General features: G+C 38.2%; 1 long non-coding RNA gene across 2 annotated transcripts in view; it reads left to right on the plus strand.

Annotated features, from left to right (window-relative positions):
• Positions 1 to 14,599, plus strand: part of LOC142054183 (uncharacterized) — a 58,737-nt gene that overhangs the window by 19,290 nt on the left and 24,848 nt on the right. For both annotated transcript variants that reach the window (XR_012659458.1, XR_012659459.1), the window contains exon 3: positions 4,756 to 4,850. This is a non-coding gene — a long non-coding RNA (uncharacterized LOC142054183). The remainder of the gene's footprint in view (positions 1 to 4,755; positions 4,851 to 14,599) is intronic.

Consider the following 14,599-nt stretch of genomic DNA (forward strand, 5'->3'; position numbering starts at 1 on the left):
CAACCAGAAGGCAGGAGTAAAAGAATATTAAACTTGGCGTTTACTTCTAAATGTAAGTTTTAAGAATGAGCAAGAGTTATAAATTCCAGTGCATTTGCAGGGTAAATATTACAGTGTTGAGTAAGCATATGACAAAAATAAAGTGAAACTACTATTACTGAAACTGGTGGGGGGCGGGGGGAGTAAACAGTGTATTATCAAAACACAGCTACATACACTTTTAGGTCTTAGAGTTTTGATGTTTGAGAACAGAAGCATTTAGATTTCTTAACAGTGAAGTGAGATTATCTCTAATTCTGTCTTTTGCCCAAATGAATATAGTGAAAGAAAAATTACTAATACCTGCAGCAAGAATTGAACTGTCAGTGTGTTTATTCGTATTGAACGGTGTATTAGTGGCACTGAACTGTGACCTCTGAGAGAAGAGCTCTGCAAATTTACCACCAGTTGTCAAAAAAGGTATTGCTGCAAAATGTCCTGTCTACCGTATGCGTAAGTTACTCTCTTCGTGGACTGCACAGAACGGGACACGCTTATCAAAACTGCCCTGCTTCATACTGTGCCAACTGAGTGCAAACCCTGTCTCATTTCTAGTTTAAGAAGCTAAACTGGGAAAACTGAAATATGGAGATGTACTTTCTGATGTCTGTGCTATGGGGCAGAGTAGCACTGGTGGACAGACAAGGTAATGCTTTAGACTGTGGAACACTGAGACCCTTTGAGTGTCTTTCACCTTCAAATTTCTAATTTTAAACAGAAATAAGGTTGGGAAAGGGTCACAGTCAGCAGTGAAGCAATAGCCTTGCTTTGATAGTGGATCTGTGTTGCTTTGCATTAATGAGTAAGTAACAAAAGCAGTGGAATATGATTGTTTGCAAATGGTGTGTAACGCTATCGATGGGGAAGGTGTTTTGGCCAAGAAATACCAAGAGTGCGCTTTTGTTGTATGAGCAAAAGGCACAAGGTAAACGTTTAATCTTATGTCATGTTCTTGGGCATCTGAGACAATGTACAGTATTTAACAGAAAGGCCTAAATATGTTTTTCTCCAAATCACTGAATTGTCAGATTGCTGGTTGGTGGTACCTTTTTAGATACAATGTTACATAGAATTTAAGGAGCTTATTAGTAGTTATAGTAGCCAGAAATTCACTTGTAGCTGGTTTTGGTGGCATCAGAAAGAGACTTAATTGGGCATAAACTCTTAACCATAAACCAATAAAAATGGAACATGATATTTTATATTAGGCTTGGTCTTTGATAAGTCAACTAAGGAGCACTGAAATCGAGGAAAGATTCTTTCCTTGATTGGGAACGCCCCAATCATACAAACACACACACTTTTTTTTTTTTCTTCCCCCTTCTAAACAATTTAATTGCTTTTTCTAACAGCATTCCTGACTTCTGTGTATGTGCAGAGAGCCTGCTTCTATGAAATTTCAGTTCTGCATCTTCAAAATCCTTCCATCTTCCTCAGCAGATCTCTTACTTTCAGGGGCTTGGGGAGATCTAGTGGAGCTGCCTGCGTACATGATTCCCAGCTTTTATTGAGGTGTCCCCCATCCATCTGTCTGTCTCTCGTCCTGCCCCCCCAGTCTTCAGACACAAGGATAGAAGTCGGAGAAGCACTCTTGATAGCGTGACTATCCTAGCTTTATGACCAAAACATAGAGGTACAAAACTTTGTGCAGACTCCTGGATTTCAGTAGTTACTCTGGCTTAGTTATCAGTACACTTTTTATCTTAGTCTTCCTCCTTTCATCCTTTTCCTGTTCTTCAACCCCTTCTCTCACATAGTGTCTTCAACTTTATGTGAAAACTTGCTGATTCTCCTTACAGAGAAAATATATTTTTAATAACAATGTTGAAAATACACATACATATGATGTTGAAATATGCTTGTCTTGTTTATTTTGTTTTGGGGCATTTTTGGTAGTAAAGTTTAAAAAAAAAAAACCAAAACTCAACAAAACCAACAAAAACACCCTCACGATCCTGTAATGCATGTACGATTTTGTGTTCATGTTTTGGGTGGGTGGGTGGTAGTACCTGCAAGTTCTCTTACTAGTATCTTACTGTAGAAAATAGCATAGTTGTTTTGCCAAGTCTTCGTTCATGGTGTGTGTGTGTGTAGTTTAATTTTAGAGGGATTTACTTATGCAACAGAAAAAAAACTCTGTGCTTAAGCTAGAAGCTAAAAACAACTAGGCATTGAAACAACAGCGTATAGTTAAACACACATAGTTTACAAATGAAGAATTTGGCCTGAACATACAAATGAGAAAGTACTTCCAAAGGTATTAAGTGTTGCAGCTGTCTTATTTAAATAATTTCCTTTGATCTTTTTAGGGTAAATCTACAAGTAAGCAGCAGTATCTTCTCTTGCTGTAGAACATCTTTCATATTCTTTTCCCAGAAAAGTTCAAGTAAATCTCTTAACTGATGGCTAGCATTTTTGCTTGCATCTGTCTTTTTCTTTACCTTTGCTTTCCACGTTATGTATATTTGGTAAAGATTTTTCTTTGCCTCTTCCTATTTTAGATTATGCCTCGCAGTTTCTTCAGGGGGGAGACCAACTGTTGCAGCATACCTTTACAGTTAGGTTTATTTTGACTTTGCATTCAGGTCTTACTTCACCAAGGTACTGGGTAAGTTACACTTATATGGTCTAGCTTGCCTATTTTAGCTGTCTGATTTAAAAATCAAACAAACTTGGGTAGTAAGAGGGGGAAAAAGTTTAAATATATAGTTGTGTATATATAAAATATATTAGAAATTGCTCTTTTATACAGTTCCCAGAGTAGCATTTGTACCTAGATAGCTGTATAAAAACTTCAGTGTTGCTGCAGCTACCTGTAAACTTACACTGGCAAATACCACTTTAATTGGCACATTTGTAGCAACAGACTCTTCTAGCAGAGATCGTCCTGCTGTATTATTGTAGGAGCAGAAAAAGGAAGGGAGAAAAGGAAAAGTCACCAAACTTTCCCCCTTTGTGGCCTGCTAAACTTTTCTGTGCTTACAGAAAGCCCTGTTAATTTTACAGAAGTTGTTTTATCATTAACTGTTACTTACTTGTACAATGTACTTGTACAGACTTGTTACAATGCAATGGAGTGGTTGGGTCCATGCTGTATAAGTAGCTTTTGTCTTAAAAATTTGGTATAAAAACATTAAGGAAAGCATAATACATGTTATCTAGGGAACTGATAAAAGTACTGTACGCACTTAAAGTACTGGCATAGGTTAGTATAAGAAAAGGATACTTGGCAGGGATGTGAACTCAGAGTCTCTTGCCTACCTCTTGAAGTAAAGTAGCATGGTCATTCCAAGCTGGGGGCAGATGAACTCCTGCTCCTAATTCAGGTAAGTTACTGTTCTTGATAACAATTTGTTGTAGGGTTTGGGGTTTTTAAAATATTTTTTCCCTGAAATGGATTAAGAAGCACTTGTAAATCTGTCTGCCCAAAAACTGGCAAGGGTAACCTGCAGAAGTAACAAATGGCTTGAGAACTGATAAAGTACTTGACAGAAGCTTATTTTGAAATTAGCTTTTATTCTCTTATATATGAAAGTTGGGTTTTTTTCACATCAGAGGTTTCCAGATGACCAAAAGTTAGATTAGAAAATAACCCAGACTTTTTTGTTTTGTTTTGAAGTAAACATCTGCATAATCTTAAATTCCTCTAATCAGACACACAACTGTCCAGTTCCTGATTCGTGTCCCATCAAGGTATTATGCACAGTTGACAATAAGGTCTCGAGCTTCACCGTAAATAAACGGTTAGCTTGGCAATGGGCAAATGTTTTATAAACATCTTGTAATTTGTTAATACCACCGATTTCAGTGCATGAAAGCTAATGTTCAATAAGAAAATTCTGCATTCAGCTTTCAGCGTATGTTTATTTCCTTGAAGTATGGTAGACACCTTGGCATAACGTAGCAGCACATAATGGTTTGTGGGTTTTGAAAAGGTGCAGGCCATATTGTGCTGCCTCAAAAATACAAGGATTTCATCATCCTGAAGAGAAATATCACTTATGAATTAGTTGATCTTGTGATGCTGATGTCTGTCATACTTTAGCAGCACGTAAATATTGGTGTTAAGACTGTAAATATCTCCAGTATTAACTGTGCTGCTGAAGTAAGGCTAGCCACCTCTGCATGTGAGTCATGGAAAAGGACATTCCATGTATTTCCTGATGCCTTTTTGTTGTTATAATTTATATGTGGATTGTTTATGAATGCTTTCCTGGCTTTTGTTTGTATTTTCATCTATTCAGAAACAATATTTAGGACTTCATAGTATCTGATGGTAAATATAGAATAGGCATATGTATATAACTTTGAATGCTTTGGTTTACATGAAAGCTGAATTTATTAAGGGAGCCATCTCAAGCTACACCTGTCAAACAGTGCTTTGGTAAGTGTGTTTATATGTATTTAAAAAATTATAAAATTGTGTTACTTTGAATGTCACTATTTCTTTATTAAAACTCTCAAAACTGTGTTCATTTTCACAGCATTTTCTTAGTGAATGGAACTGGGAAATGTTTTGTCATATTTTTAACAAAGTGAGCACATAAAGCAAAAGTGTCTTCCAAAATTTTTAACAAAACTCATTAAACACTTCATTTCTTAAATCACTGTCTCTATAGACAGGTAACAATTTTATGGTTAGAAGCTTAAACTGTATATCTGACTGTGAATTTACTGATTTTTTTCTCATCTTCCACTAAGATGTTTCTCTTGCAGGGGAATCTTTCATTGAGATGATTGAAATCACTGCAGTGAGAATGGAAATTACTTGGGCTCCTTTCCTTTTAAAAGCTGCATGCAAGAACTGTGTGGTGAGTCAAATGTAGACTAATGGTTATGTAAATGTCACTAATTTTAGATACAGTCAAGATCTGAAAGTGTGTTTCCTTTTAAGATTTTATTTTCTTCACTATCATGACTCAGTATCACTTGCTAATCTCATTTTATTAGCCCTGTTATATTTTCCCATTAAAATACATACGCTTTCTTCAAATAAGCACTCACAGATTCAAGTTTATACAACGTATAGATGTTTCAAAAGGACAAAAAAGGCTTATCTGCACCGAGGGTTTGTTTTTACTTCAGACTTCACAGGCCTGCTACTGGTGTAGTTGCACAGGTACAAACATGATGTAGATGAATATGAATCCAAGTTGTTATAATTCATAAATCTGCATTAGTTGACCGTATAGAATTTCAGCCTGGTGTATGTGCTGGTAAAAATCACACTTTTCTTGTGTGCCCTTGCTAAGGATTTGAACTGGTGAAATTACTGGTGGCTAAAATTTCCAATTTAGTTCAGACCTGAGCAGTTCTCAGTAGTAAAGCTGTGCAGTAATAGATAGCCTATAGCCTAATGTAAACAATTCTGTGTACATTTACCTACTGCAGGTCTCTTAAGATATATGGCCAAAATGAGGCTGTCTGTTGGGAAAAAAATATGCTATCTGGCTCAAAGTTTAGCTTTCTCACTGAGGCTTCTTTAAGTAGCGATATGCTATATTTGCTTATCTCTAACTGCTTAATATTAAGACCTGCACATACATTTCAGCCATTTGAAAACATAGAAACTTAGAAAGACCCGACTCTGGGTTGTAGAAAAAAAAAAACACACCACATTATTCTTCCACTATTCCCTTCCCTTTAACAGCGACATTTATTTTTTTATCACACTACAGACTGTGGTGCTTGCAGAGGGCCATCCATCCTGTTACTTTTGTAGATCCAGTTATCTAGGCTTTTTTCTGTCACTTCTATGAGTAGATGTGAATTTAAAGCGCTGATTAGAACGATTTGAGAGCATACAAAAAGTAAGTGTATTTGCATGGCTTTGTCAAAGTTCAGTGGCTAAACCATTTGTTCCTGACTACTTCATTGTGCCAGCACAGGCCTTCACGTGACCAGTGAAAGAGACCGCTTCCTCCTGGTTCACCATGCACACCCCTGTAATCAGTGCAAGGCAGGGGATGGCAGAGAGTGGGAAGAGGAAAGGTTGGACTGCCTTGTTTGGCAGCCCTAGCAGCTTATAGCAGTTTAGTGATGTGATGAAAATACAGTTTGAGCATTTGCAGATCCGGAGCTCAACTGAGGAACCAAAGTTTCTGCCTGGATTAAGAAAATTACTTCAAGTGCTTATGAAGGCCTACTCAAATTATTCAGTTCCTTAACCTTTGAAAAGAATGTCTTCTTTCTCACATGGTTCACAGTTGCCTTAAATAATACTAGCATTTGTATTTTCCAGAGGCTTGTCTGCATGGGCAGTGCCATAGCCTGTAGCTGAATGGAACTCCCTCAGCACTTCAGCTCTGGGGTCCCAAGGATTGTGCCTGATATAAGAAAGGAAGGCTCGCTGTTTTCAGTTCAGGTGCTTAGTTTCTGCTAGGCCTAAGACCTATATGGAAAGAAGATGCTGAGTTCATATAAAAGAGGAAGAAAAGATAGGCCTGCTTGAAAATTAACTGAGACTAGTGCTGTGCAGGAGTGAAGACTACTGAGAGGACCATGTCTAAAAATCTGTTGTTGAAAGGTTGGAGCTGAGAACTGATAGGAGAAAGACAGATCAGATGAACTGGAAAATTGGAAGGATTGGGGCAGGTTGGGCAAAGATTTTGGGGTTTTGTTTGTTTCTTGAAATTAGAAGAAGCCAGCAGCCTGACAGAAGGGATCTGGCCTGAGGCAAACAGAATGAGTCAGGCTTGGGGAAAGGGACTTGCACACCTTAGATCATTCCTAACATTCACTAAAGCACTCTGCACTTCAGATCCACAAGGGAATGCAAACTGTTAAGTAGCAACTTCTGCTGCCATCTGTGAAATCACTGTCAATTTCATCCACCTCATTATATTCCACACAGAAGAGGGCAACTTTATTAGTGTGCTCAGCTACTTCTTGAATTTTGGTCCTGAAAAGGAATCCCATAATAAGTAGTAGTCCCAAAATAAGAGTAGTTGAGGTTGGAAGGGACCTCTGGAGATAATCTAGTCCAAGCGGGGTCAGGCAGAGCAGGTTTTTTAGGGCTGTCTCCAGTCAGGTTTTGAATCTCTTCAAGAACGGAGACTCTGCAACCTGTCCTGTTCAGATAGAATTTCCTGCATTTCATTTTGTACTTGTTGCCTCCAGTCCTGTCGTGGGACACAACTGAGAAGAGCCTGGCCATGTCATCTTTACTCCCTTACCTGCATCAGCAGGCATTTATAAACTTTGCTAAGATCACACACACGCAAGCCTTTTCTTCTCCAGGCTGGAGTCCCAGCTCTCTTGGCCTTTATTCATGTGAAAGATGTGTCGGTTCTCTCATAGCCTTTGTAGAAGTAAATAAAATGTTTCAACTGATATGGGAATTGGAACTCAGAGGGATATGCTTTTGGGGGAGGGGGAAAAAACCCAAAACACAACCTAATAACTTAACCGTAAAAACTGTAAAAAGAGCATGAAGATCACAAAATGAAACACTAGGAAGTTGGATAACTCCTGCTTTAAGATTCTGCAATCTTCATTTGCCCCCTTGTGTTAGTTTACTATGAAGCAATCTTCATGGTCACACAGTATATTTAATCTAGTGATAGGATTGGCCTGGTGTGGTGCTGAGCCAGCGAAGATGTTTGTGGACTGTGCAAGCAGGAGGCCTGATGCTGCTATAGGTGCTGTGGAAATTGGTAGAAAATTCTGTAGGCAATGGAACAAAAGGCTGCAGGTAGAGGAAACCAAGTCTTTGTGGTTATGTCACATGAGAATTCCTATGAATTAGACATGATGGGGTGTTTTTCTGCCTTTATTCTTCCATGATGCTAAACAAGTTACCAAGCCATTGTTTTCATAGTACTTGTATTCCTTGCTTCAGAGGTGTCTGGCTTAAGACCCTCATGTCTGATGGAAACACTGGCTGTTCACATTTGCAGCTGAGCTTCTTAGGAGTTGTCATTTGAATTAAAATACTATGTAATGTTACGTCTGTTAACAGTCTCCTACCTTTGTTAACAGGGTACCTCAAACTGTTGCGTGCTACTGTAGTTTCTACATCTCCATGTCACACTTAAAAGAGGGGCAATAGACACTTATCTTGAAGGGCTCAGGGGTTTTCATTTGTTTAAAAAAAAAAAAAAAAACACACAAAAAAACCCCAAACACTTCTGTTTAGTAGCTGTACTACAGTAATGCATTTCCTCATGGAATTTCCTATGGCATTTATTAATTCTGATCTCAGAGGAAGAGGTGAGTATTGTGCATCTTTTAAAGACCAGATCTGCAATCAACTTTCCTTGCTACCAGCTGAAGCTGAGAAACCGGGTTTCCATGTGGTTGATTTATGGTCTATTCATCCAGTCCTGTGAGCTCCAAAGTACTCTGATTTGTGTCTTATCTTGTCACTGATTCATTTTGCATATATAGGTGTTATTATTAAACACTTGTTTTTCCTATTTTTGGAATGTGGTTTCATAAGGAAACCTTCAATATTCTGCAGAATCTTATACACTATTGGTAATGTTCATGTTTGAATTTCTGCATATTTTACAATCAATTTACCTGTAAAGATCTATGTTGCAGAAAGAATGAACTAGTTAAATTGTAGTATTTTATTTTTTTTTATGTACAGTGATAAATAGTGCATCTTTAAAACTAAAGTGACTTCTACCTATGTATTTAGGACTTCTACTGACCATTGTTCTTCAAATTTCAAAAGCAGTTTTCTTGGTACTGCATTTGGCACACTTTACTAAGAGCGGTTCCATACTTGGTATTCAGATATAGAGATCTGAAATGTTTCTGCTTTTCCCTAAATCATGGTCTCTTGTTAAGTATTGGGGTAAGTCTCTCCTAATCAGGTATCAATCCTAGGAGTAATGATTGAAATTCAAAATGTTTAGGCTCCCTTTATGTTCTTTATCACCACGTCCTGTCATAGAAGTCACAAGAAATGGTTGATAGAAATATATCCGAAGTAGTGAGCTACTATTTTACCACAGTTTAACTTCTTAATTTAAAACAAAAAAAAACCAAGTTCAAAATATCTCAGACATAAGTTTTCCTTCAAATATATCTGCATCTCCTTTCTAAGGTGGCAGTTCTAAGTGTGTATCAGAAGAAAATGTTTAACTATAAGCAAAAATAGGAAAAAATGATTGATAAAATACAATGGCGCAAGTGACATTGTTAATCTTTCTGTGAGGTGGCTAATATCACTGGGGTATTAATTTTCGTTCTAAATTGAGCAGTTTATTGGAAGTTATTTAATGGATCTCAGGTGCAACAACTCAGTATTTTTTCCAAGTCTGATTTACTTGTAATAGCTTTGTGCTAATAAATCAAATGAAATTTATCTAATATTGCTTCTGTCTCTTAATGTGAAATTTGAACCCTACGTTCAAAAGTTCTGAAATGAACAAATCAATTATAGCAGCAATTATCCAGTTTGAACCTTCAATCCTAAGTATACAATGCTGAGTGGCTGGAGGCTGACTTACTTAACTTCTGTTGAGAAATGGGAATAATATATCCATAATGTTTTCTTCGGCTGTTTATAGCCATAGGAGACAGCCCTGGATAGAAAGTTTCACATTTCCCTATGCTCTTTGCAGGGCAAGCATGTGGCTTTACTACCTATAAAGGAACCTTCTGTCAGCAGCTTTTACACTTTTAAGTGGTTTTAAAAGCAAAACACTTTGGAATCTCTCATAAAATACTCCAAAAAAAACTTAACTATTATAAAATTTGAACTATGTAAGGCATAAATTATAGAATATGAAGTCTCAAATGTATACATTTTCAATATTTTATTGAAACAAAGGCAAGGGCAAAGCTTCAGGGATTATATTATTGGACCAGTTAGAATAGTCAACAATAATATAGGACTATGGTTCTACAGTCCTGTGATTCTCAAGCCAGACAAGTTTGGGACTGACAGAGTCTTCCTGTTCCCTTAACTATTAGCCTGGCTCTGATATTTCCATGGTGGTTTCAGTGAATTACTTTGGGTTAGTTTTTGGTAAGCTCAGCCAGCTGAATGTGCTTGCTGTGTGAGCAACAGTGCTGGCACCAAGGAGAAGTTCCCTCTGCTCTCGAGAATGGCAGTCCAGTATTCAAGTTACTTTCCATTGCGTAAACCAATGCAAGGAACAGTCAGGGCCTTCGTCTTCCTTTCTTGATACTCCTGCAGACAGACTTTGCCTATCTGCACTTTAAATCAGTATCAAAGGGGATAACAACAGCTTGGTCTACCTCTTTCCTTCTGCAGAAGATGGGTATCTACTTATGAAACTAACAACAATGCTCATATAGATATAGCTTCTTAGCACATGGAAACAGCTGTGACACACCTTTCCTGTCATCAAGACAATGTGAAAGTCCCCCGCTTTTCCAATAAGCAATAACTGTTACTTTCAGACACAGCAATATATATATCAATTATATTATACATCTATGTGTAATGAAACTTCAGGCACAAAAATAAGAAATTTCCAGTAGTGTCAGACAAAAATGAAAAAGAGCTCTACTGTTTTGGAGGTATGAAATCTGTTAAATGACCTGTGCGACAATCAGTTTTAGGAAGTGTGCGTGGATGGTAGGTTGTACAGTCAGAAAAAGGATTTCACTGCAGGTCCGATAACATCGTGTAGCCAGACAGCCCCCTGTCGGCTGCATTGTTGTGGAGGTTCCAGAAATGAATTGTGCTTGAATCCAGCAATTCATTGCACTCAACAAGCTATTTTTTTTCATTCTCATATCACAAATAGGGAAAATGGGGGGAAAAAAGTTGCATGCATTTGTAAAAATTACCTTTGAGTCAAGTTTTATCCCTCTTGTGTATAAGATAAATGCAAAGCTTGGTCAAACAGAGTATCTGCACTCAGCTTCTTAATGTCTTTATAGAAGCTTATTTTCAAAGAGCTGCAGTGACAATGTAGAACAGTAGCTTGTCCTTGTGCTGAAAACTTAAGACTAGTGTACTTTAATATCACAAGTACAGCCTGGCCAATGCAAAGTATTTAGATAAACTTCTGTCAATAATGTAGGTAAGGGATATTAAAACACCGAAGTTTGTAAGCTAGCAGTGAACTAGCCAGATGAAGGCTCCAGTCTTGTTTAACAACTGGGACTCTCTTGCAGGCATGTCTATGAAAGCTGCTGCTATTTAACCAGGTGCACTTTTATCAAGAAGCTTGGGTTTTTTTTCTTCATGTTTCCTTTGCTTTAATCTCTTCTTTCGTATGTGGCTTAAGTTGCTACCAGTGCAACTAACTGCCTACTTCCAGTTGTGTTTACCCATGTGCTAAGACATGAAAAACCTTTTCTTCCAAAGAAATAGGTGTCTAATACTGGAAAATTGAAGGACATGTATTAGGTATTTTGACTCTTTGTGGTTTTTTTTTTTTTTTTTAAGTGTTTGTAAAGGGAACCTAAAATCTGCCTTGTAACGGTCGCTGTATATCCATGTGGTGATGGAGCACTGTAGGCACTGTATGAATGTATGCGAGCACTTATTTTCTAGAATCCAATGACATATCCCTGCTTAAAAGGCACTATTTGTGGTGGAAATAGATGACCCAAGGAGACTTTCCGGGAAGAATTCTCTCCCAGAGGCAGAGGGTCTTCGGCTCCAAGATAAGCTATACAGAGGTGATCTGCATCAGATATAGCCTAGGTTATAAAAGCTCATCTTATTTTGAAGAATGTGATTTGTGGCTAAGAATCCATAGTTGTAACAATAGTAGAGAAACTGATGTGAGAATTAGTAATCTACAGCACAGAACAGACTAGCATGATGCTGAGAAAGCCAAAGTGCTGAAGACCTCTTTTTCTTTCTCCCCTTCCCCTTCGGTACATATTAAAAGATCAATTGTAATCAGATATCGTAGAACAGTTGGCAGAAACAGCAGAGGGTAAGAATACGTGCTGTGACTGCAGGGGGGGAATAGGAAAGATGGGACAGACCAGAGAGCTGCTTAAAAATTGTCATGACCTACTAAAATCTATCAGAAGAGTTTAAGAGACCAGCTGAAGCAATCTCAAGGTGATTGCTTCTCTCTCAAGAAACAGAAAACCTGGGTTTCAGGTTCTTCAGAAGCCCGAGGGGCTTCCAGTTTACATCTCTGGCTTCTGAAAAAGTGCCCAGTGGAAGTTGTCCACAGATGTTCCCCATCTTTCTTGTTAAATCAAGGATATGTGCAAAAAAGAATAGAAGTCACAAAACAGTTTTGTTCAAAGGTTGTTGGCAGTGGTAACTACTACAGTTAGCAGATGAAAGCAAGCTGCAGGTAGGATTTCAAAGGGTAGCGGAATTTGCTTTTATTGGACTAACTGTGCAGCTCCTTGCAAGTTCCATATTCTTTTCCTAAGATGTTTCCTGAAGTAACAGTAAAATGAGCATACAATAAATATAAGTGCCCATTAAAGCTCACTAAAGGAATACCTTATGGCTCCAGTAGATGAACACTGAGATAACTGAATATTTGTGAATTGCATCACAGACCTCTATTATGCCAAGGTTCTGGTTTTTATTGCTGAAGAGCACCCGTAAAGGTGGCTTTAAACTGCTTTATGCTCCTGCTTTCTCTAAAGCTGGTGAAGAGGGAAAGCAGGGAGCAACTAGCAGTGTTGAAGAATTTCATGGCTGTTCAACAACCGGCAAGGGGATTCACCTCTTTCCTCCTTCACTCTACCATCAATAATTTCCCTTTTTTTTGATGTTTGAAGAGGCTTTTTGCTGTTTTGTTTTGGTTTTTTGGACAGTTAAGTTTACAATCTCTCTCCCAAGTTAGAGGAATTGATAAGAGCCTGTTCTGGGTGGAAGATGATTCAAGTAACTTACCCTGATCAGAAAAATTACATATTTCCTCCTCTGAGGAGTGGTTACTTACTCCACTTCCTTACTCTTTGAGTATCTGTAATTTTTATTGTGTTCAAGCAATGCTAGTAGCGTAGAACATCCAGGTTACTTGCAGAGCTGTGGTATCATGATCCCATTATTTCATGCTTATTCAGGCTTAAAGTAAGTAGCCTGAGAAAGGGACTACCTTACGCTATGAAAGTGTCTTCAGTTACCTCTGAACCTGCACCTTTTTAGCTATGAGCAGTTGTCCAAAACAGTGGATATTTTTAATGGTAATGGACAAATTTTTAATGTATCTCTATTTTTTCACATTTATTTCAGAGTTCTTGTAAAAATAGCATCTGGTCCTGGTGATTTATAGCATTTGAGTTTCTCGGGCTGCCAACAGGCTCTTTGAGACCTCTAGGCCTGGTGGAACTACTCTGATTCCCCATAAAGCATATCCTTAGGATAGGAATTTCTTTGTCACCCTCTATATTAAAACCAAGTAATTTATATTGAGCTTCTTTTCCTTTGCCAGTTTCTTTCATCCTCTTCTTGATACTACGTAGACAAAGCCAAAAAGCCTCCTGGATTTGAATAGCTTTAAGAACACTTGGAATTCTTCTGTCTGTCTCTGTGTGTGTGTGCATTTGTACACAGGCACCGAGTGCAGCCATTGGTACCTGCGTATCTGACATTCTTGCATAGGACACTTTTATTCAGCAGCACCTGTGAAAGCCATAACCATGTGTCTTCGTGCAAGAACAGTATTAACCCTGCTGTCCTCTTGTTCTAGGCCAGTAGCTACCAGTAGAGCTTTTCATTAGCCAATGATATACCAAGTATTCTTTTATTATTCACTAATTTATACTTATATTAACACTTAAATAGCTGTTAAGATTGGGTTTAGTTTTAGAAATTTTAGCATTTATCTTATTTTTCTGCTGAAGAACTGCTTTAGCCTAGGAGGAATTCCATACCGATGCATACCCCATGGATGAGCACAACCCCCCCAGTGTGCACTTACTGTGTAATATAGTAGTATCATTAAAGACTATCCGCATAAGATACATTTTACTTGGCTTGATGAGCATCACATGAATCTTCTAAGAAGGCTGAGCAAGCAAAACCTCTTGCCTCAAGATGTGACAAGTGATACAGGCACCTGGCCTCTGGCTCTAGTGCGTTGCCTGAGAAGAAACACTGAGAAAGACCAGAACTCTTTTACTGTTCCCAGTTCTTGCCCTAGGCTGTCAGCAAGTCTCCTAACATGGCTAGACCTTGATTAGAGGGTGACAAGGAACAGTACATTTGCAAAACAGATCCTGATTTTCTCCTACATAAATTCTTCTGAAGTTAAGCATAGCTCAAACCTGGGACCACCAGGCTGTCCGATGATGCAGAGTTGGAATTACCTTGGGTAGTTCATGGTATCCGGTCTGCAGTTCTTAGATCCCTCAGTAGCCATGATGCTAGAGCAGAAATTATCAGTAGCAGTGACACAAAAATTATTCTTGATGAGGTCAAATCACCTTTGGATCCTTCAGTTGAAAGCAGTCAGCAATCCAGCGCTCCACTGTCAAATCAGGCTCAGAATCACCCCTTACGAGCCCCCTTGGATGTCCAGCCTTAGGTATTGAATCAACCATTTTCTAGTCTGCTGGTACTGAGAGATCATTTTCTGTAAATTTCCAGTGTCCTGTAGGACTAGTTCCATAGAAAATATTCCTGTGCTCAGCCAGAACCAGAAGA

Source organism: Phalacrocorax aristotelis, chromosome 1, assembly GCF_949628215.1.
Source record: "Phalacrocorax aristotelis chromosome 1, bGulAri2.1, whole genome shotgun sequence".
NCBI classification, from domain to species: domain Eukaryota; kingdom Metazoa; phylum Chordata; class Aves; order Suliformes; family Phalacrocoracidae; genus Phalacrocorax; species Phalacrocorax aristotelis.